This window comes from Canis aureus, chromosome 11 (genome assembly GCF_053574225.1).
Source record: "Canis aureus isolate CA01 chromosome 11, VMU_Caureus_v.1.0, whole genome shotgun sequence".
NCBI classification, from domain to species: Eukaryota; Metazoa; Chordata; class Mammalia; order Carnivora; family Canidae; genus Canis; species Canis aureus.
The window spans coordinates 65,292,723-65,316,298 of NC_135621.1; the positions used below are offsets into that span (position 1 = coordinate 65,292,723).

Consider the following 23,576-nt stretch of genomic DNA (forward strand, 5'->3'; position numbering starts at 1 on the left):
GGAAAACACATTGTTTAGCAGGATGCTACAACCTGGAACAATGTCTAAGTGTAACAAGATTACATTAAGAAAACATTTTTTATTATAAAAATAATACATGCTTATTGCCAAATATTGAGAAAATGATTCTCTTTTCTACAGTCTATTTGTTTTGTGAAAATTATAATTAGGATAATAATACTACTTTTTAAATACTGTCACTTAGAAATCATACATATTTCCAAATCATTAAATATTATTTTAATATACTATCATTTACTTACCCAATCTCCTTTCAGACTCTCAGGATAATGCTCTAATACTGTTTACTAACCTTTTTTTTTTGCTTAAAATTATAAACATTTTTCCAAATCATTAAATATTATTCTATCAATTGGATGGCTGTATCATTATTATTTAATCAGTATGCTTTACTTAGGCAATTAGAATGCTTACCCTGTCACCCCACTTCTTATCTATAAGAGTCCTATAAATATTCTTGTGGCATTATTTTTGGAAAAATGTTATAGTTTTTTCTTTCTGATAAACCCTGAGCTGTGTATAAGAATCTTGGTCTATTTCCCTGTTGCTTTACCTGTTGAATATTATGATTTTCCAAGTTCCTGTCAATTTTATAAATACAAATTAAGTCTTGCTTTATTTTTAGTTTCTTTCAATACTGGTAAAGCTGAGTATTTTTTCATATCTATATTGCCTATTTTTATTGTTTTAGGACCTTTATGTTCATGTCTTTTGTTCATTTTTCAATTACAGTATGTATCTTCATGTTTCTTAAGAGCTTTTATATATTAAATACATTAACCATTTTTTGAAATACATATTGCAAATATTTCTTCCAAGTTTGTCATCTGTATTTTGTTTATGAACTTTATTTTTTGACACAAAGATTTTAATTTTTAAGTTAAATCTGTCAATCACTTTATTATATTTTTGCCTTTTGTGTCCTACTTACAAAAAATAATATTAAAAATATAACTATTTACCTATATCTTCCATCATATAATATTTAATAAGAATAGGACTACAAACCAGCTCATGGGTTTTGAATACTAATTACATAATATCTGGTTAGGGGAGCTTTGAGGTTATTAGCATCAGTGTGCTTTGGCTGCCAAAAAACTATTGAAATCTTAGGCTTTGTTACTAAAGCTTAGCTAAGGTCCAGAATCAGGGAAGCTATAGTCCTACAACACCATCAAAAGAACCAAACCTCAGTGTATGTTTGATTTAGATATGCTTGAGGTCATTTATTTTATTGGCTCATATTTCAACAATTGTTGAGGAATGTGTAATCAAAAGTATATCCTTATCCTTAAGATAAGGTAGACAATCTTCATAGCCAAACAGAGTAGGAAAAACACAGTTTCAACAGTTTGTTTTTCTTTGAGGTTGTCTGATACAAACATCACAGGCATTATACCTTTTTCAGAAAACCTCTATGCCTCCTGTAGTCCCACCTCCATTTCTGGTAGGCCTAGCACAAGTTTTGTCAAAATGTGCTTGACGTAGTAGGGCTTGCTGATACAAGCCTTCCTTTCAAAATCAAAAAGATGGGGGTGCCTGGCTGGCTTAGTCAGTAGGATATGTGACTCCTGATCTTGGGATTGTGAGCTCAAGCCCCATGTTGGGTGTATAGCTTACGATAGATAGATAGATAGATAGATAGATAGATAGATAGATAGATAGATATAGACAGACAGGCAGACAGACAAGGATACTTACTACTGCCTGGCCCCTGCTCCCAGTTTTATTCAGCACTGATCCACACAAAAATATAAAATGAAATAAAAGGTATAAGGATGGAGAATGAAGAAATAAAACTGTCACTATTCAGAATCAGAATTTCATATGTTTTTAACTTAGTCCTTACCTAGGCTATTTCATTAGCTGTGTGTATCACCTTGTAAGAATATTGTATGGACATAAACCAAAAGAGATTTATACAGGAATAATCATGGTAGTGATGAGGAGGGAACTTTGAAAGCATGACACATGAGGAAAAGATTTGGGGATATTTCACAGGGGGAAAAGGCTCACAGGAGGAAAAAAGAGCCAAATTACCTTGGGTTGAGCTACTTAAAGGAAAAATTGTTGTGAGGCTGCCTGGGTGGATCATTCAGTTGAGCCTTCAGCTCAGATCATGATCTCAGGGTCCTGGGATCAAGACCCGAATCAGGCTCCCTGCTTCTCCCTCTGCCCTCCCTCCCCACTCCTTCTCTCTCTCTCAAATAAATAAATAAAATCTTTTTTTTTCTTAAAGGAAAAATTGTTATGCAGAACAGATTTTTTTTTCCCTGAAAGGTCCAAGGAAGCATATTAGGGTCACTAAGAGGCAAGTGGAAGAGAGATATAAACTCTGGCAGACCCTTTAAGAATCTGAGTGTTCAGAATTAGGAGAGATATCCCTTAGGAGATGGAAGATTCTTTGTCACTGGAGGTTTTCACCAAAGGCTGGGTCACCATGTGGAAAGATAACTGTAGGATCCCCTCCTGTCATAGGAACTAAATAGTCCACGTTTCTTGAGCACCCACTGTGTGCATATACCGAGCCACGTGCTATTGCATTCAATTATGGCAACCCAAGAAGGGACGTTCTATTTTATCCCCATATAACAAATAAAACAGAAGCTTGGAGAGTCTGAAGGCTTGCCTGGTATTACATAGATGGTAAGTGTGAAGGCCTGGGCAATCTGTTTCCAGAACCCCAACTTTTAACCAATGCACTGAATTGGCTGGAAAGAATGGTTGGCTTCAATAACCTTCAAGATTCTGTCAAATCCTGAGATTGTATAATTGTATGTGGAAAAAAGTCATGCCTAAAAGGATTTATATTAAAGATCAATTTTTTTTGGCAGTGATGTTGGGTGGCTCCTGTTTTAGTATCTAATCTCTGAGTTATAAATAAAATAAAAGTTACTGAAAATCCACCCATCATTTCTAAATTAGAAAGCTGTTGGATATTCACATATCTACCAAGGTACAAATAAGTTGGTAGACAATGGCTGGGATCCCAGACAGACGCTCTTGGGGCTCTGGCAATAAGATTAAGCCTATAAATATCAGATGGAGTATGTCTTACAAAATCAAATATCAGCAGTTTTGAAGCATCATGGTATGTGTGTGTGTGTGTGTGTGTGTGTGTGTGTGTGTGTTTAATTCTCAGCAGATCCAGTGGTTGATCTTGGGCTACTTTTATAGCATCTCAAATGAACTTGTTTTATTTGGCATTTTTGAGTGTTACATCACTGAGTTATTGGTTATATCATAGCAGTCACAGAATGCTGTTTGAAATTTGCAGCGAGGTGCATTCGTGTGTGTGTGTGTGTGTGTGTGTGTGTATACACATATCTCCTTCAAATATAGAAACTAGATCAAATATACATAGAAGTAATGTGTGTGCAAGAGATAAGTACAGAGATTGGCCATTTGCCATTGTTATTAGGAAGAAAGGCATGTACACTGAGCATTTTAACAAATTACAAATGCCAGGAAGAAAATAATATGGCTGTGTTTGAAAAGATCATGCTATTTACTTGACAGACTCTGCCAGGGCAAAGTTACAGCTGTGGCCCTGCTTTGCAGATCATTTAAACAGGCTTTTCTTTATGTCACTGACACTTTGGTTGCATCCACAGAGCTTTGCCATCAGTAAATAATAATTATTATGTGTGAGAAGATAGCCTACAAGCAGCTCCAGTGTTAACACCACCACAAATAAATCAATAGAAACACGCCTTAGTTAAAATGGTTTTTGTGTAGTTTTTTCCCAAAATATTAACACCATCGGAGCTGTTAGAGGAAAAATAGATTATAATATAAAACTTATAAACAGTGATGTGTGTGTATAAAAAAATCAGGATTGTCTTTTTAAGGTATTTTTTCTGATCCTCTCACTTTTTCATCTTTCTATATCCTTGAGAGTTGAGCTTTTCACATATTATCACTCCTTAAGTCTTATTATCTTTGTATTCATCTATCTAAGGAAACTTGGGGTGGGGGAAAGCATCAGATGGTCCGTTTTGAGTGTTGTTACTTCCTAGCTGTGGCAGTTGAATTCTCTGAGATCCTATTTCTTCATCTACAATAATACCTCCCCAACAGTTGTTATTGTGTAGATGAAAGGAAATCAAGAATACAAAGGTGCTCTGTAAACTAGGAAGCATCATACCACAGTCAGGTCCAAACGTCTGTTTCTTGTAGTTTAGTCTTTGATGGGAACCCCCAAAATATGTAAACTTGTCTTTCATGTAACTAACGATGGAAACAAGCACGGAAATGAATCGTGATGGGACTCAAGGGAAACATATTTCATGTTTTTCTGTTTTTTCTTATCTAAGCTTTCATGGAAAATTGCAAGGACTACTGATCATGTTTATTCTAATGAAAATTCCTGTGGTTGTTATTGTAACTGTTGTTTTAGTGATGTAAGAGACACTAGAAGCAGATCATGAGCCGCAAAGAGAAGGGGACAGTATATGTAGGTGTGATTGGGACCTAATAAACATTAGTGAATTAATGCATGTGAGTGTACATCCCCATGTTCTGTTAATTTTTGGAAATTTAAGGGAGAAAGTGACTTGACAATTGCTTTGGGGCTTCTTTCTCAGAGCCAGTTTGGCACTTTGGCACTACAGGGGTAGGTGGGACATTAAAACCCAGATTGAATTTCTGAGGCATTCTACTGCCTGAAGCCTTCCTGAAAGTCACGCGAGGCATTAATGGGGGTTCCTGTGGAAAAATGATCTCTTGACTTTTTTCAGAATGTGACTAGAATTTCAAATTGCTTTGTTTTATAGCAAGTTAGTTCGGTTTTTCTTTCCTTCTTTTGTATTTAAACAAAGGGAACACTGATCCTTTAAAAGCTTTGGGGGAGGGGCAAACTTTTTTATTTAACAGTCTGTCGCTGAGCTAGGGGACTGGTTCAGATTTGAATGGGACAGTGCTATTTGTGCTTTCATGGGTGTCTGTCAGAATTTTTCAAGCCCCCAAACTCCAAGATGAGAGATGTCATTCCAGAGTTGCAGACAGTGAGCTCTGCAAAAGGCCAGAGAGCTGGACAGTGGTTGATGTAGAGGGACGGAGGGAGGGAAGGGAGGACACTGGATGAAGAGCAGCTCCTTTCCTGGTCGTAGGTATATGGTTCACTTGGTGTTACTCTTCTGTGGTGACCAAAATGGTTTTTTAACGCAGTGAGATGAAGCCATGATTTTTATGGAAAAGGAAAGCTTCAAATTCTAACTACACAGGCCTGTATGAACCACACATTAGTAGCTGCTTGGTTTGTGTGTTTTGTATATATTACACAGGTTCGGATTTCAAGAATTCCTCCCATTCGTATAAGGTTTTGTAGTTTTTAAAACCCTTGATGCTCTTAATCCTCACAACAGATAGAAGGGTTGCTTCACTTTAGACCTTTGCCTTTACGACCTTTATTATTATAAATATTACTCTACTAGTATTGGCCAAATCTCGCCGTGGGACTACCTATATGACTCTTATCACAGGAAACAAGAAAACTGAAGCTGCTTTTATGTTGATTGGTGCTAGAAGTAGAAAAACTTGATTTTATGGACGCAGGTGTAGGTGAAGCAAATCCATATTCATTGGCAAGAGCCAATGCTCTTGCAAAGGCATCGTTCATTTATATTGAAAAAGAGCAACATCAAGACATCAAAGTTTTAATCGCAACTGAAAGCTCATTGGATCACTGTCAGAGGCTAGTTGGCAAAACATTAACTGTTCAGAGAAGCCACAAGAACCAGTAGGGTAGCATTAAATAATTTGCCTACAAAATCCACTCAAGAGGAAGGCTGCTATGTGCTAGGGGCATTTAATGATAAAATCAGGAGCAGAGATGGGAAGAAGATGAGGAGCTGCAGGAGTAGGAAAGAAGGAAGAGAGTGCCACAATAAGGAAAATGTTAACATTCAAAGAAATTTCTACCCACTGAATCTACAGTGATAGTTTTTACACAGATGGCCCTAATTTTGATCACAGTTTGAAGGTTTTCAGAGCACTGAAGCATTTACTTGCTTCAGGGAGATTTATCAGAGAAATAAAATATCTTTAGCTAGAAATTTTTTAATTGATTTGTATTTTAAGAAGCCTCAGCCAGTTGAGAAAGAAGAATCCTCCAGGAGGATCCTTTAAAACTTTGACTTTTTTTCTTCACAAACTTAGAAAATCATCGTTGTTATAGTTGTCTTTTCATGATTCATTTTGATATTTTATAGTATGAAATGGATCTTCAGGAACACTATCTTCTTTTATAACCTTATAGGTAATAAAGGTTTAACTTAAGGAAGCTTAACTTGTGACCAATATTCAGGAATAATTTGTATCATAAATACTTACTATATTAGTCTCAGTTCATAAATGAGGAACAGACCCAAAAGCAGTGAATGGCTTGCTGACTTCCCCTAGAAAAAGGCAGATGAGGTCACATGGTACCAGATTGCTACACCGAAGTTTAATGATGCTCCCCTTTCTCTCTCTCTCTCACCTGAGAAACATGGGTTTTTCACAGAAGTCAAGCAAATACCCATGTAACATCTGAGGGACTCCAGTCCTAATACCATGGCAGCATCCAGTAATTTAGTTGATGGGCATATATATGTCTATGTATTAATCAGGTATTATCATAGCTAAATTCAATGAAAATGTATTAGATTAAGACAATTTAGTACAAAAGGAGTATGGCCATGCTTTGGGATTCCATATCTATATAATCTCTGAAAGAGGCAAGAAACCACAGTATCATTTCAGCGGAAGGCAAGTCCTTCTTTCAGACTGAATCTAATCTATCTACTTGGAAATCACCCTAGATTTCTTTTTCAGAAACTCATTATCTTTATAGCTCCTCATTCTCTCTGACCTTCAACCTCTTTCTCTGCCTAGTTTCTTATGAGCTGAAACAGTTGGGACAGGCTCAATTTTCTCCCGTCTTTGCATACACACTCCCCTAAGTCATTCAAAAGCTATCTTCTTGATTTTCTCCTCCCCTTCCCCAGCTGAACTTCCTAAAAGAGTTCCCCATATTCACTCTCTCCATATATCTCCCTTCCGCACGAACACTCAACTCTGTATAAGCTAGCTTAAGCCTCATCGTGCTTTGGAGAGTTGTTTTCTCACCAAGTTGTAATGGACTCCTCTTGGCTAAATCTGATGGCTACTTCTCTGTGCTTTTTTTTGGACTTCTCAACAGCCTTTAGCACAACGGAGCTCTCTCTTTTTCTTGAATCTTTCTCTTCCCTGGGCTTCCATGTCTACAAGCCTTCTTGGTTCTTTCCTGTTCTCTCTGGTCATCCTTTTGTCAGTCACCTTGTCTCCTCTGCCAGAGCCTGAAACATTACTGTTTCTCAAGGTTCCCTCACAGGCCCCTTTTTCTTCTCACTGAATTATTTCATCTACTGCTACATTTTTCAGCCTTTGTTGGGAAGAAAACACACATTTATGTTTCTTTTCCATCTCTCTTCTCCTGAAGGGCTAACTTGGATCTTCACTTTGAAGTCCTATCTTGTTTGGCTCTCTCCCTCAAGTTCAGCCTAAGACAAGGGCTTAGATGAATGAAGTTTATTTGGGATGATAGTTCCAGGAAGAAGGAGTGAGGGAGCCGGAATAGTGAGAGGAGGAGGAAACGCTGATACATGGCTGACTGGTAATCATTGTGAGCATAGACTAGTAATCACTGTCCCTGTGACTCAGAATTGTCACTCTGAAGGAAGGGAGGCAGGGGTGTTATCCACCGGCTTCTAGCACTCGTTGGTTGAAGATTGCCCCTGGAAAATGGTAACTTGAGGCACTTACGGGCTGTACCTTTGCACAGTTTGAATGGACTTCCCCAGCTCCGGAGAAAGAGGTGAGGCAAAAAAGCAGAGGTGGGCTCCTGTCAGAGTGCAGGGAGCTGTTGCCCTCAGCTGTATGGAAGTCAGAGGTGAGACAACGAGATAGAAAGCAGTGCACAAAAAGCATTGCTCCACCAAGTGCTAAAACACAAAGCCTCCCTGTAGGCTCACCTTCTTTCTGTATCCCTTTCTCAGGGACTGGCTCCACCATTCTCAGCAGCCCAAACCCATCACCTGAGCAGCATCTTTGACTCTGTCTTCTTCATAATGTCCTATACATTTTTCAAATCCATCTGATTTTTGTGTGTCTCCACTAGCACTGCCTTGCTTAGCTATCTGTGAGCTCTTAATTGGCTTCCTGCAATAACCTCCTAATTGATATTCTTCTCCTATTTACATCCATTACCCTTGCTTCAACCAGAATTATCTTTTAAAACATTCATTGGATTATGTCATTCTCATGCTTAAAACTCTTCGGTGGCTCTCCTTTACTCTTAGAATAAAGACCCAACTTCTGAACATGGCCTGCAGGGCCCTGTAGGATTTGACTCCTGCTATACCCCATCCTCATCTTTTGACATTCCCTACCCCATTCTCTACACTCCAGCCTTCCAGACCTTTTCTTCAGTGCTACGAATGTACTGTGTTTTCTTTTATATTGAAGCTTTTATATATACTGTGTCTCAGTCTATCTGGGTCACTGTAACAAAATACCACATGCTACTTGGCTGGTAAATAACATAATTTTATATATATATGTAAGACTGGTAATATTAGACAAAAATAGAAAACTTCACCTATACAAACAAAAACACAACACACACACACATTTCTGCTGAGTACATGTAAAGTGTAACACCTTACCCAAAAATCAAGAATTTAGATTCTGTCCAAACACTGGCATAGGGGCAACCTTGCTGCTGTGAGGGCTGTGAGTCCAGGAATGGCTGGCCTAGGGCAGACTTGACTGGTTCACACATAGATCTCTTGAAATGGCTTAAATTAAAAAGTAAGATAAAATGGGGCAGAGGAGATGCATATAAAGCAAGAAACATTTAGGACACGATGCACAAGTGGGTATACCTTGCTTATTTTAATATATCTCATTTGTTTTCAACCTGTGAGGAGAAATACCATCCCAGTGTTTGGACTTACAGCAGCCTGGTGTTATTGGAGTAAATGTCATCCCAGAGATCATTAAAAAAGAAAAAAGAAAAACAGAAGGTAGCCAAAGAGCAATAGGATAACTTAATAATCACTTTATAATGTCAAAAAATCCACTTAAGGCTCTCTGGGAAGGTTTCTGTATAGACTTAAACACTAGAGCAAGGAGATGTTTCTAAGTTCTGTGGCAATTCTAAGACATCCTTGGCTCCCACATGCCCTGCAGGGCCCTTGGCACCCACCCAGAGTCCTCTAGAAAGCAGGGCTGTGTCCCTGCCAAAGCACCTGTGACCACCCTGGAAAGAAATCTGTTCTGCCCAGTCATGTTGCTTCCATCCCATGAGGTGTCCCTCCATTCTGACAACTGTTTAGATATTTTTATGTCAGTTTTGTTTAAACAGCAGAAATTTATTGCTCACAGCTCTGGAGGCTGGCAGTCTCAAGTCTGTGTGCCTGCATGGCTAGTGACGGTCCTCTTCTGGATCACAGACTTCTTGTATCTTCACATGGTGGAAGAGTCTGGGGACCCTTATGGGATCTCTTATAAAAGCACCAATCCTGTTCGTGAGGTCTCTGTCCTGAGCCCTGACTCACTGAATCACTCCCCAAAGGCCTTGCCTACTAATACCAGCATCTGTAGGGGTTAGGATTTCAACATATAAATGGCGGGGGGGGGGGGGGGCCACATTTAGACCACAATGTGGTCCTCATGATGGAATTCTTTCTCTCTCCAACCCCCTTCCCTCATTGATTCTTACTCATGGCTTAGTTTTAGATTAGCTATCACCTCTTGGTGATCCTCCATATCAGCACGTTTCCCCTCCTGTTTTTTCCTGCATCATCTTATGCTTTTCCTGTGAGAGCACTTACATGATACTCTGTTTACTCATTCATCTGTATCCTCCTATAGACTACGAGTCCTGTGAGAGAAAGATCTATTTATACCTTGTTCACTATTTTATGCCCAATGCTTTCCATAATGTCCTTGACATAAATGGCTCTCAATAAATATTGTGAATCATTGAATCAATGTCTGAAGTGTTAACAGAGCCTTAATCCTAACTGTGTGATAGAGTCCTATAATGCTTCCTAGAAAATGTAAGAATTCAATTGGTTCTTGAAGGTTTGGAAAGAGTTTTAGGTTGGTGATAAGGAAAAATTTTCCAGGCTGTCAAGTTATATATAAGAGGTAAACTGAGGAAAGCTCAAATTACCAAAAATTGAGTTTACTCAGGAATAGCAGTGGAATTGCAACTTGAGACACTCAAACTAGCAATCTACAGGCGAGTCCATTGAGGGTTTGGGCAGGCTATATTTAAGGAGTGCAAAGAAAGGGGAATTTAGTTAGTGTCTAAGTAGCAAGGTCATTGGCTTGAAGGTGGGGAGGAGTTCTTGGTGAATTTTCATTGGTCAAGGAATAAGTTTTGGCTTTCTATACATCAGGCATCTATGGGAAATCTATCTCTCATTCCTTAAGTTTTATTTTCCTGAGGACGCATGAGTGAGGTTCTTCAGATCATATTATCTGGTTTCATTATAGATTTAAATCCTTTCACAAGGCAAAGGGAATAGATTGTGTAAAGGCCCTGAGGCAGGAGCAGCATGACTTGTTCAGGAAACAGAGTATAGTTTGAGTGGTAAGAAAACATGGTACTTGGTAGGGCATGGCAACAATGAGGATCTTATCATACATTGTGGCCAGATTGCAAAGGGCCTTGAGTGATTTTGGATTTAAATGAGTAGAAAAAGATGGAACCATTGAGGAGATTTTAACAGGAGAGTACTGTAGTCATTGGGGTTTTATTTTTTTATTTCATGTAAACAATTTTTTTTCCATTGGCATTTTAGAATGATAATTCATGGGGCAGCTGGGTGGCTCAGTGGGTTAACCATCTGACTCTTAGTTTCAGCGCAGGTTATGGTCTCGGGGTCACAAGATGGAGCCCTGCAACAGGCTCTGTGCTTAGTGACGAGTCTGCTTGATATTCTCTTACAACAGAGTAATTTTAGGTGGGAGAAAAACAGAAGTAAAGAGTTCAGTTAGGTCACAATTACAGAAGATAACAAGGTCTGGAAGTAGCAATTGGGACAAAGGACTAGATTTGAGAGACATTTTAGAAGTAGACTGAGTAAGAACTCAGTGACCAACTCGATGTAAAGAGTGAAGGAAAAGCAGTGTGTATCAACTTTGAGGTTGGTTGCTAGGAAGGAATGGTGATGTCACTAACTGAACTGGTGAATATAGTTCAGTTTTAGATAAAATGAGTTTAAAGTGCCTAGGAGACGACCAGTAGAAGATGTTGAGAAGGAAACTGGTGATTTGAGTTTGGAGATTAGGATTGGAACTTGTGGGAGGCTGAATAATGGCCCCCAAAGATACCTAGATTTGAATCTCTGGAACCTGTAAATGTTACCTTACATGGCAAAAGGGTCTTTACAGATGCCGTTAAGTTAGAATTCTTGGTATCCACATGGACCTTAAATATAATCAGAACTCTCTTTATGAGAGCAAGACAGTGGGAGATGTGACTACAGAAGAGGGAACAGGAAGTAATGGCAGAAGCAAAATGTTGGAGCGTGCATGGAAGAGGTCATAATTCAGTGAATGCAAGAAGCCTCTGTAAGTTAGAAGAAGCAAGGAAGGGGTCACCTGGGTGGCTTACTTGGTTAAGCGTCTACCTTAGGCTCAGGTCATGATCTCAGGGTCTTGGGATTGAGCCCTGCATCTGATTCCCTATTTCTCCTCCCTCTGCAGCTCCTTCTGCTGCTTCCCCTGCTTGTGCACTCTCTCTCTTTCTCTCTCTCTCTCAAATAAATAAATAAAGTATTAAAAAAAAAAAAAAAAAAAAAGAAGCAGCAGCAAGGAATGATTTCTCCCCTATAGCCTCCAGGAGCAATCAGTCCTGTTGACACTGTGAGTTTATCTCAGTGAAACTGACTTCAACTTTTGCTCCAGAACCATACAAAAATGAATGTGTGTTGTTTTAAACCATCAAATTTCTGGTAAAGTGGTTTCAGCAGTTATAGGAAACTAATACAGAGGTATAGTTCAGGGAATCATTGGCAAGAAGCACCAAAGTAGTAGGAATGAATAAAATAGTCTAAAGAGAGAAAGTATGTAGGATAAGGAGATAGGAGGATCCAAGAAGGGACTTTGGAGATCAATTTTAATTCTCAGACAGAGACAGACATCCCCAAATTCCCATTCTACAATATGACAGACTGGATATCCTGAATTGTCCTCTCACTGAAGGCAACTAAAAATAGTTGACAAAGTATTTTTTTAATCTTTTGAAATGCATTTTATGCTGGTAGCAAAGTGAGGAATACTTAGAGGTCAAGAACTAAATGCAAGTGGGGACCTAGGAAGTAAGCAAAGGCCTAGAGAGGGCTTTGCCTTGAGGACATTTGCCAAAGGAGTGAATGCAGAGGTTAAGGTGTGCACAAAGTGAGAAGTCTAAGTATAAACCCCTCTGCTTAAATCTGGGTCCCGAAAAGACTACTCCTTTTGTGTAAAGATGAACTTACAAAGAAACCTTCTGCTCCATCCCCAACAAATTGCAAGGAAAATTACCTGCCTTGAGAGTTGACTGTAAATGAAGGGAGAGAAAAAACTGAGAATTTGTAACATAGCCAGCACTCACACAGGCTTGTAGCCCAAATTCACACTATACCTGGGACTCCAAAAACACTGAAGTCAAGAATTAAATTTAAAGTAAACCTTAATGTGTTGTTTTTAGGCACCTAGAAGAAGCAGATGCAAATCTATTCTAAGGGAAACCATCTTCAAAAAAGGCTTCAAAGAATTCCCATCAGTAAATTCTAAAGAAATATGTGCTCATGGTCAAAATCACAAAATACAAAAGGAAATAATATACCATGAGCAAAGGCCAGCAGAAACAACAAACACAATCAGACTACAAAACATTAGCTATTGGAATTACCAGGCATGGAATATAAAATATGTTAAATATATTTGAAGAAAGAAGGGATTGAAAATATACATAAAACATGACCCAGCAGATTTGAAAAAGACTCAAAAGAGCTTCTAGGAGTTTAAAATATAGAAATACCTTGGAGATGTGGTAGGTTCAGTTCCAGACCACCTCAATAAAGTGAATATTGCAATAAAGCAAGTCAAGTGAATTTTTTGGTTTCCCACTATATATAAAAGTTATGTTTACACTATACTGCTATCAGGTGTACAGTAGCATTATGTCTAAAAAGCAATATACATACCTTAGTTTAAAAATACTTTATTGCTAAAAAATGCTAACCATCATCTGAGCTTTCTGAGTAAGTTGTAATCTTTTTGCTGGTGAAGGGTCTTGCCATGCTATTGATGGCTGCTGACTGCTCAGGGTGATGGTTGCTGAAGGTTGGGGTGACTGTGGCAAGTTCTTAAGATAAGACACAATAAAGTTTGCTGCATCAATGAACTCTTCCTTTCATGAACAGTTTCTTTATACCACTCAATACTGTTTGGTATCATTTTACCCATATTAGAACTTGAAAAATTGTAGTTCATCCTCTCCTACCCTGCCACTGCTTTATTGACTGTTTATGTAATGTTCTAAATCCTTCATTTTCATTTCAACAGTCTTTACAGCATCTTCATCAGGAGTAGGTTCTAACTCAAGAAACTATTTCCTTGCCATCCATAAGAAACAACTCCTTATCTGTTCAGATTTTATCATGGGATTGCAGCAATCCAGCCCCATCTTCAGGCGCTGCTTCTAGTTCCAGTTCTCTTGCTGTTTTCACCACATCTGCAGTTCCTTCCTCTACACTCTCTTGAATCTCTCAAAGCCATCCATGATGGTTGGAATCAACTTCTTCCAAACTCCTATTCATGTTGATATTTTCACCTCCTTCCATGAATCATGAATGTCCTTAACGGCATCTAGAACGGTGAATGCTTTCCAGAAGGTTTCAAATTGCTTTACCCAGATCTGTCAGAAGGTTTCAAATTGCTTTACCCAGATCTGTCAGAGGAATCAGTATCTGTGGCAGCTATGGCCCTATTAAATGTATTTCTTCAGTAATAAGATTTGAGAGCTGAAAATACCCCTTGCTCTATGGGCTACAGAATGGATGTTGTGTTGGCAGGTGTGAAAACAACATGCATATCTCATTGTACATATCAATTAGAGTTCTTTTTAGAAGTGGGCACCCCACCCTACATGGTGCTTGAACTCATGACCCTGAGATTAAGAATCACATGCTCTACTAACTGAGCCAGCCAGGTGCCCCTCAGTTAGAGTTCTTGGGTGACTGAGTATAGAGTCAATGAGCAGTAATATTTTAAAACGAATCTTTTTCTGAGCAGTGGGTCTCAGCAGTAAACTTAAAATATTCAGTAAACCATGTTGTAAACATATGGTCATACAGGCTGTGTTGTTCCATTTATAGAGCAGAGGTAGAGTAGACTTAGCATAATACTTCAGGGTCCTAGGATTTTCAGGATGGTAAATGAGCATTACTGCAGTTTAAAGTCACCAGCTGCATTAGCCTCTAACAAGAGAGTCAGCCTGTTTTTTGAATCTTTGAAGCCAGGCATTGACTTCTCTTCTTTTCTCTTGCTATGAAGGTCCTAGATGTGACCTTCTTCCAGTAGAAGGCTGTTTCATCTACATAGAAAATTTGTTGTTTAGTGTAGCCATCTTCATGAATGATCCTAGCTAGATCTTTTGGATAACTTCGTACAGCTTCTACATCAGTACTTGCTGCTTCACCCTGCACTTTATGTTATAGAGATTGCTTCTTAAACCTCATGAACCATCCTCTGCTTGCTTCAAACTTTTCTTCTGTACCTTCCTTACCTCTCTGAGAGAGTTAGGGCCTTGCTCTGGATTAGGTTTTGGCATAAGGGAATGTTGTGGCTAATTTGATCTATTATCCAAACCACAAAGACTCTCTCCATATCAGCAATAAGGCTGTTTTGCTTTCCTATCTTTTGTGTGTTCACTGGAGTAGTGCTTTTCATTCCCTGTAAGAACTTTGCATTCACAACTTGGCTGACTGGCTCAAGAGGCCTAGCTTTTGGCTTGTCTCAGTCCTTGCCATGTCTTCCTCACTCACAAGTTTAGTCATTTCTAGCTTTTGATTACATATGACTCTTTATTTCCCTTGAGTTACAAAGTAACATCAGAGATCACTATCACAGATCACCATAACAAATACAATAATAATTAAAAAGTGTGAAATATTCTGAAAATTACCAAAATGTGACACAGACACAGGAAGTAAGCAAATGCTGTTGGAAAAATGGTGCCAATAGATTTGCCCAAAGCAGGGTTGCCACAGACCTTCAGTTTGTAAGAAACAGTACCTGCAAAGTCAATAAAGTGCAATAAAGCAAACTCTGTCCAATATTTGAAATAAAAAGCACAATGGATGGATTTAATACCAGAATAACCATAGCCGGAGAATGGATCAGGAAAGATAGATCCACAAAAGTTTACATAATGTAATCCAAAGAGATGGAAAACACAAACGAAGTTATAAATCATGGAGAGATAGATAAGAAATACAACAATCACTTAAGTGGGATACCAGGCAGGCAGTAGATGATGGAAGGGATAAAAACAATAATTGAAGGGATTATGGCTGAGAATTTCCAAAAAATGACAAACCACAGATTCAAAAAACTGAACAATCTTAATGAGGATAAATAAAAGGAAATTTATACTTAGACACATTTTAGCCAAATTTCAGAATACCATAAACAAAAATAAAACATTTAAAAGCAGCCTGAGAAAAAAGACAGATGACTTTCAACAGGACAGCAGATTTCTTAACAACTATGAAAGTCAGAAAAAGGTTGAAATCTTCAGTGTGCTGGAAGAAAATAATGCCAACCTAAATTTGTATATTATCTTTCAAGAACAATGGAAAATACAGACATCCTTAAACAAGCAAACAACTGAGAGTTTGCCACCAATAGACCCTCACTAAAGGAAATTCTAAAGGCAGAAAGCAAGCACAGCTGGAAGGTCAGAGCTGACTAAAGGAATGAGGATCAAGGAAATCGCTAAATATGTGGTTAACTGTAAACATCAAGTAAAAATAACAAAAAGAATAATCTCTTAAGAAGTTAAAAAATAGCTAGAAATGAAACACACAACCATCCATAGCATATAAGTTTGGGGGAGAATGATCAGAGTTAAAATATTCTACTGTCTTTTTTTATTGTTTGGGAGAATGGTAAGGATATTTAGTGTCCAAGTTAAAATTTGTAGCATAACCACCAGAAGGGTATATATAACATTTTAACTAAAAAGAAAACAAGTAGGAAAAAATAATCCATACCAAACAAGTAGATAAGAACAGAAAAAATCAAGACACATAAAAAGTACAAAATAAGATGGAGAAATAAGTTCAAATATACCCGGAATTAAAATAAGCAAAAACAGAAGCACCTGGTGGCTCAGTCAGTTAAGTGTCCAAGTCTTGATTTTGGCACAGGGCTCTGTGCTTGGTATGGAGCCTGCTTGAGATTCTCTCTCTCTCTCTCCCTCTGCTTCTTCCCCGACCCTCTCTCTCTCAAGTAAATTAATAAATCTTAAAAAAATAAAAATAGACTACCTTCCCAACTTATAAGGCCAAAGATTTACAGATATGTATATGTATCAGATACATATACATTCTGTTCTAAAGAATTCAGTTATATGCTGCCTATTTAAGTCACATTTAAAACATAAGGATTCAGAAAAATTAGAATGAGTGTGAAAAAAATTATACCATACAGACACGAACCAAAAAAGGTTGGTGTTGCTATATTAATATCAGACAAAATAGTCCTTAAGACAGAAGGCGTTCAAGAGAATAATTTCATTAAAGATAAAAGGTTCAGTCCTACAGGAAGATGTAAGAAGTTCTCTAAACTTGTAAGTACTTAGATCAAGCTGACAAAATCCATGAGGAGGTAGGAGATGAGAACAACACAATTAATAAGCATGCTCTAATTGAATAGGTATTTAGAACCTTGCACCTCACAACTACAGAATACACATTCTTTTCAAGCAGTATGGAGTATTTTTGAAAATTGACCACATGCTGAGTTACAAAGCAAATATCAACACTTATCAAAAGATTGAAATTATAGAGACCATAGTTTTTTTTTTTTTTTTACCATATGCAATTAAATTAGAAATCAATAACAGAAAGGTAACTAGAAAAAATTTGTATGTTGAAAATTAAGGTATTTTTGAACTTGGGGGTCAAAGAAGAAATTACAGAAATTAGAAAATACTTAGAATGTATGATGACAAAAATACTATAAATTAAGATGTATTAGGAAAGATGAAAGCCTAACAATAAGCTAAGAAATTAGAAAAACAATAATGAAGTAAAAAAATAAATAAGAGTGGCAATGATAATAGCAGAAATCAATGAAATAGAGAAAAAAATACAAGAAAAGATTAACATGGCCCAAAATTCTTCCTTTGAAAAGCCTTTTACAGATCGGTGTTAAAAGAGAGATCATAACTACGGTTGATACAGACAATTAAACGGTTTAAAAGAAGGATTATAAACAACTTCAAGATTACGAATTTGACAATTCAGAGAAATGGATAAGTTCCTAGAAAAATATAACATATCAAAACTTTTTTCAAGAGGAAAATAATAGCCCCCCAAATTTTTTTTAAAGAAAATAAATTGGTTCCATAAAATCGACATCCAAAGCAAAAACCAAGACCGGGTCATATTTTTTTGGTTGTGGTTTTTCCTTAAAAAAAATTTTTTTATTGTAATAATTTCCAATCATGCAGAAAATGGAAAGTAAAACTTCAATGGCTATCAGCATTCACTTTTCCTTTTCATTCAACAGCCCCCTCCAGCTTTAAGGAAAGTTTTAATTTATTTTTTTTATCTTTTATTTTATTGAAGTATAGCTGACACACAATGTTACATTAGTTTCAGATTAATATAGTGATTCAATGAGTATATAGGTTGTGCTATGCTTGCCAAGTGTAGACACCATCTGTCACCATACAACACTATTATTATAACCATTGTCTGTGTTTTCTGAGCTTTACCTTTTACCACTACGACTTACTTAATTCCTAACTAGAAGCCAGTATTTCCCACTACCCTTATTCCATTTTGCTCATCCCCCATCCACCAGCAGCCGCCTGCCTGGCAACCTCAGTTTTTTTGTATTTATGGATCTGTTTCTACTTTTTGTTTGTTTATTCATTTGTTTTTTTAGATTCCACATATAAGTGAAATCATATGGTATATACATCTTTCTCAGTCTGACTTATTTTACTTAGCATAATACCCTCTAGGTCCATCCATGTTGTCTCAAATGGCACCATCTCATCTTTTTTATAGCTGTGTAATATTCCACTGTATTCTGTATTCCATTGTATATATATATCACGGGGATATATATATAATCACATCACATCTTCTTTATTTATCAGTGGACACTTGGGTTTCTTCCATATTTGGGACATTATAAATAATGCTTCATTAAATATAGGGCTGCATATATCTTTCTGAATTAGTGCTTCCATTTTGTTTGAGTAAATATTCAGCAGTGGAATTACTGGATCATATAGTATTTCCATTTTTAATTTATTTTTTTGTTTTGAAATAAATTTAGATTTACTGAAAATTTCCAAAATAGTGCCAAGAGTTCTTTTTTAAAAAGATTTTATTTGTTTATTCATGAGAGACAGAGAGAGAAGCAGAGACATAAGCAGAGGGAGAAGCAGGCTCCCCGCAGAGAACCTAAAGTGGGACTCTATCCCAAGACCCTGGGATTATGACCTGAGCCAAAGGCAAATGTTCAACCACGGAGGCACCCCAGTACCAAGAGTTCTTATGTACTTTTTACCCAGCTTACCCTATTGTTAATATTTTACATAATAAAACAATTAATCAAAACTAAGATGGAAACCTTGATAGAATAGTACTAATTTTCAGACTATATTTGAATCTCTCAAGCTTTTCCATTAATGTTCTTTTTCTTACCCAAGATCCAACTGAGAGTCTCCAGCAACCTGCAATAGTTCCTCAAGACCAGATAGTCTTACTGGTGAGTTCTAAAAAATATTCAGGTGACAATTCCAATCTTTTGCAAACTATTCCAAAGACAAAAAAGTGGAAACATGTTATAGCACATGTTATAAAGTTAGCATAACTTTGATACTTGAGGCCAATCTCACTTATAAACTTGGTACAAAAATTTTAGACAAAATATTAGCAAATTAAACTCTCAAGTATATGGAAAAATTAGTAAATCATGACCAGGGGGATTTACTCCAGGAATGCAAAGTTGGATTAACATTAGGTAACCAATTAAATAAAATAAATTAATATATTAAAAGTAGAAAAATCATATGGCCATCTCAGCAGGTACAAAAAATTTTAAAATTCAGCGTATATTCATGATAACAGTTCTTTTTTTAATTGAGGTATAATTGGCATACAATATTATATTAATTTCAGATATTTACAATATAATGGTTCAATATTTGTATATATTGCAAAATGATCACCACAGTAAATCTGGTTAGCATCCACTACCATACATAGTTACAGAATTTATTTTTTCTCCTGATGAGAACTTTTGCTTAACTATCTTAGCAACTTTCAAATATGCAGTAGAGTATTATTAACTACAGTTACCATGTTGCATATTACACCATGACTTCTTTATTTTATAACTAGGAGTTTGTACCTTTTGATTCTTTTCACCCAATTTGCTCACTCCCCACCCTCTGCATCTGGCCACCACCAATCTATTCTGTAGATCTATGAGCTTGGGTTTTGTTTTTATTTTCAGATTTCATGTATAAATAAGACCATAAGGAATGGTGAATTTCTCTATCTGACTTGTTTCACTTAGCATAATGCCTTCAAGGTCCATCCACATTGTTGCCAATGGCAAGATTTCATCATTTTTTATGGCTAAGTAATATCTCATTGCACATATATCTATTATCTATTTAATATTACCGGAGAACCTAGCTAGCTCATAAAGGAAGGAATAAAAGAAGTGAAAATATCATTGCTCATATTCTCCACCAGAAACTTAAAAATAAATATAAATAAAAGCAATGAAAGTATATGCATAGCTTAAAAGGAACAAAACTCTCATTATTCACAAATAATATATGACCATCCACATACAAAATCCACAGTATACAATGAATATTAATGAGAAACTTTAGCCAAAGTGTCGATTATAAAATCAATAGACAAAATTAGTTACATGTTTACCCACTAGCAACAACATAATTTGAAAACATAAAATTGAAAATACACCACTTAAACAATATCAACAATATCAAATACCTGGATATAAACCTAACTTTATGGAAAAAAGTATAAAGTTTTATTAAAGAAACATTAAAGGGGACTTAAATGAAGAAATAAACCATTTCACAGATGGCAGGGCCACCAGAATGGTGCAAACATGCTGGTTTTGGGAGATTCACACTTGTATTGGACTTAAGGACAAGGTTGGGACTTTGGGGTACCAGTGCTCCACTACTGATTTGGGCTTGAGCTACATGCCTCAGCCCTGCGCTAGTTCTCACCTATGAGTGTTCCCACCCAGTATACAGAACCCAAGGGCAGCAGGGTGGTGGTGGGTGTCCTATACCCTAAGGCACACCCTCCTCCCCTCATCATAGTCACCCTTCTACCCCAGACTCTAGGCCACATGTGGTCATTAAAGCCTAGTGAGTGTACGAGGAGACAAGATCAGAAGATGTTCTATGCTCTCACTAGAACATTTCTATTAATGAACAAATTATAGAAACAAATCACTGTTCACATTTTTCTGCATGCTCTGGACTCACATTTGTGGTCATCATCGACAAAGCACAGAAACAACTTTTTTCGAGAGTGGCTAAGCAGTCTGTATTCACAAGTGATATGATAGATGATACAGCCTCCTGGGTAATTATATAACCAGTATTAAACAGTAAATGGTACTAGGGAACCACAGAGGTAAGAAATCCATATCGTTTAAATACTAGAAAGTTCCAAAGAGCCATGGCATTGTGAGTAGTAACTACCTTTGTGAGCAGTGTCGCTACCTTTTTCCTGGTGTGGGACATAAGAAATTAACCAGGAACAACTCATTTGAGGAGAAAGAACATAAGGAGATGGTGTCCAGACCCTATGAGAACTTCATCTACACAGATTAGACAACACACACATACTTTATATCTTTTCTGTCAGTTATTTAAATCTTCATGTATAAACCATTATTCCTCAGACTGGCACCTAAATTTTGTAGTGCAATTTTAAAATCATTTTTTTTAATACAGAGAGGGGACCTGGTTAAAAAAAATATATTTGATTGTGGCCCCACATACCCTAGGGGTAGCTCTGGGTACTTGATATCTGTCTAGTATAACATCGCCTCTTAGTTTTATGGTTGACTGTTCAATAGTCTGCTTATGGACATAACGAATGGCTGTGATTTTTTTTCTATGCTGTTTTGCTTCTCAGTAGATGTAAACCCCACTCCCCTCCACCCCCTCTCGTCAACATACACTAGAAAGGCTTAAATGGAATCTTGCCATCCTTTACTCCTTGTTACTAGTTCAGGATTTGTTTTCAAGCTCCGTCAAGGGTTATTTCCACTACAAAGTCATGGTCTGTAGCAGCCAGACCCTAAGAACCATTTTATTTGGGGGGTTCTGAGTAATCCTCCCCTCTCTCATTATCTTCAGCAGCTATTCTAAACTTCAAGCTCTTTTCCTCATCTTTGGCTACAAGTTATCCCCCCCCCCCTTTACAATAAGTGCATTTTTCTCCTACCTCACATACACTCCAACTTCCTTTTTTTGTTGTTTTTTTAAAGATTTTATTTATTTATTCATGAGAGACACAGATAGAGAGGGAGAGGCAGAGACACAGGCAGAGGGAGAAGCAGGCTCCATGCAGGGAGCCTGATGTGGGACTCGATCTTGGGACTCCAGGATCATGCCCTGGGCCGAAGGCAGGCGCCAAACCGCTGAGCCACCCAGGGTTTACACTCTGGGTGTACATACACTCCATACACTCCAATTTCCTGATAAACCCCCAACTTTTATCGCCATCAAATCATCTTTTCCTACCCTTTCCTTCCATTTCACTGTAAGTAGTGTTCTTCATCCGTCTGTGATTAAATACTCCAGTGTGCTCTCATTAAACCCCCTCCTGCCTAATCAGAAACTTCATGTTCTCAATCACCCTCCCTCCCTCTCACATTTTTATCCACCTTCCCCCTCTCTGAATACTCTTTCCTTCCAATAAAACAAAATAAAAAATTTTAACTAAACAAATGAACAAACAAACAACTCTTCCTCAACCCAGTATCCCTCCCCAAAGCAGGCTACCGTATCCTATTGTGAATGGCGTGTCCCTGGTACCATTCACAGAATCAACATGGTGTGAATCAGGTCTCCTAGGATTGATCATTACACAGCCTGAGCAAGTGTATGTAATGGCCCTCTTCAAATTGTCTCCTTCCCTTTTGGTCACTCTTCGTGGAAAAAAAGAGAAAAGCTATACTTGCTGTTTCTTCTTCCTTATCTTTTACTCACCCTTTAACTGTCTGCTGACCATGTCTCTGTAACATTTTGTGCTGAGGCCAGTGATTTATTGCCAAATCAAATGGACTTTTTTTTTTCCTATATCTTACCCAATGGTTATTTGAAGTTATAGGCCATTCCTTTCTTTAAACTCCGTCTTTAACTTTCATCCTCTTCTAATTTTCCATCCTCTTACCTTGCTGGCCAATTCTCAAATTCCTTCAAGAACTTTAGTCCCCTGGGCCCTGCTTAGATGGCAGTGGTCCCTGGGGTTATATCCTAGAATCTCTATCCCTTCACCTTTTCCAGTTTGCTTGGGTAACATAGTTGAATGCTAGGCTTTACCTATAGTGGGGTCACATTTTGAAACAAGGAGTTTGAGGGAGGAGATGGAGAGGAAGATTCTAAAGTCAAGTGAAGGTATAATATAATTTACCCTTTGAAATCCTTTGAGTAGCCCATGAGCACAGTATAACACCATCTCCTGTAAGTCCAGGCCCTGTTCTGGGCATGGAGACTACTCTAAAAAAAGTTAAAATAAGTGGGGAAAAAAAAGGTCTACCCAGTAATTATTTCATTGGAGAATGTACCATGATTGTAGTTTTATTATTATTATTATTGGAATTTATAAATTAAGAGCTCACACTCTGTAGTTACATGTTAACTTTCAGATTTTTGCATGGTGGAGATACAAACATGTGCATGCTGGTTTCTTTATCTAGAACTCCTCCTCATTCCATCCTCACTGTCCTTTCTCCGTTCCCCTCCCTTCTATCTTACTTATCCTTTAAGACACAGCCCAGGTATCACCTCCTCTAGAAGCTTCCCCTGAGACCCTTCCCAGGTTTGGTTTTCCTCTCCTGTGCTGTCCTTACTGCTATCGCAATGCCCACTATACACTCTACAATGCTTCATTTACTTACCTGTTTCCAAACAGGTATAAGCTCTTGAGTTAGGGAGTGAATTGAACATCTCTTAAGTACTTATGCTTTGACGGTGCTATTAAGAAATGATCTAGGGGCGC

The 23,576-nt window shown here is 37.5% G+C and overlaps 1 long non-coding RNA gene across 2 annotated transcripts in view; it reads left to right on the forward strand.

Annotated features, from left to right (window-relative positions):
* LOC144324249 (uncharacterized) overlaps positions 1-23,576 on the forward strand; it is a 113,817-nt gene that overhangs the window by 13,203 nt on the left and 77,038 nt on the right. For both annotated transcript variants that reach the window (XR_013389775.1, XR_013389776.1), the window contains exon 3: positions 18,998-19,056. This is a non-coding gene — a long non-coding RNA (uncharacterized LOC144324249). The remainder of the gene's footprint in view (positions 1-18,997; positions 19,057-23,576) is intronic.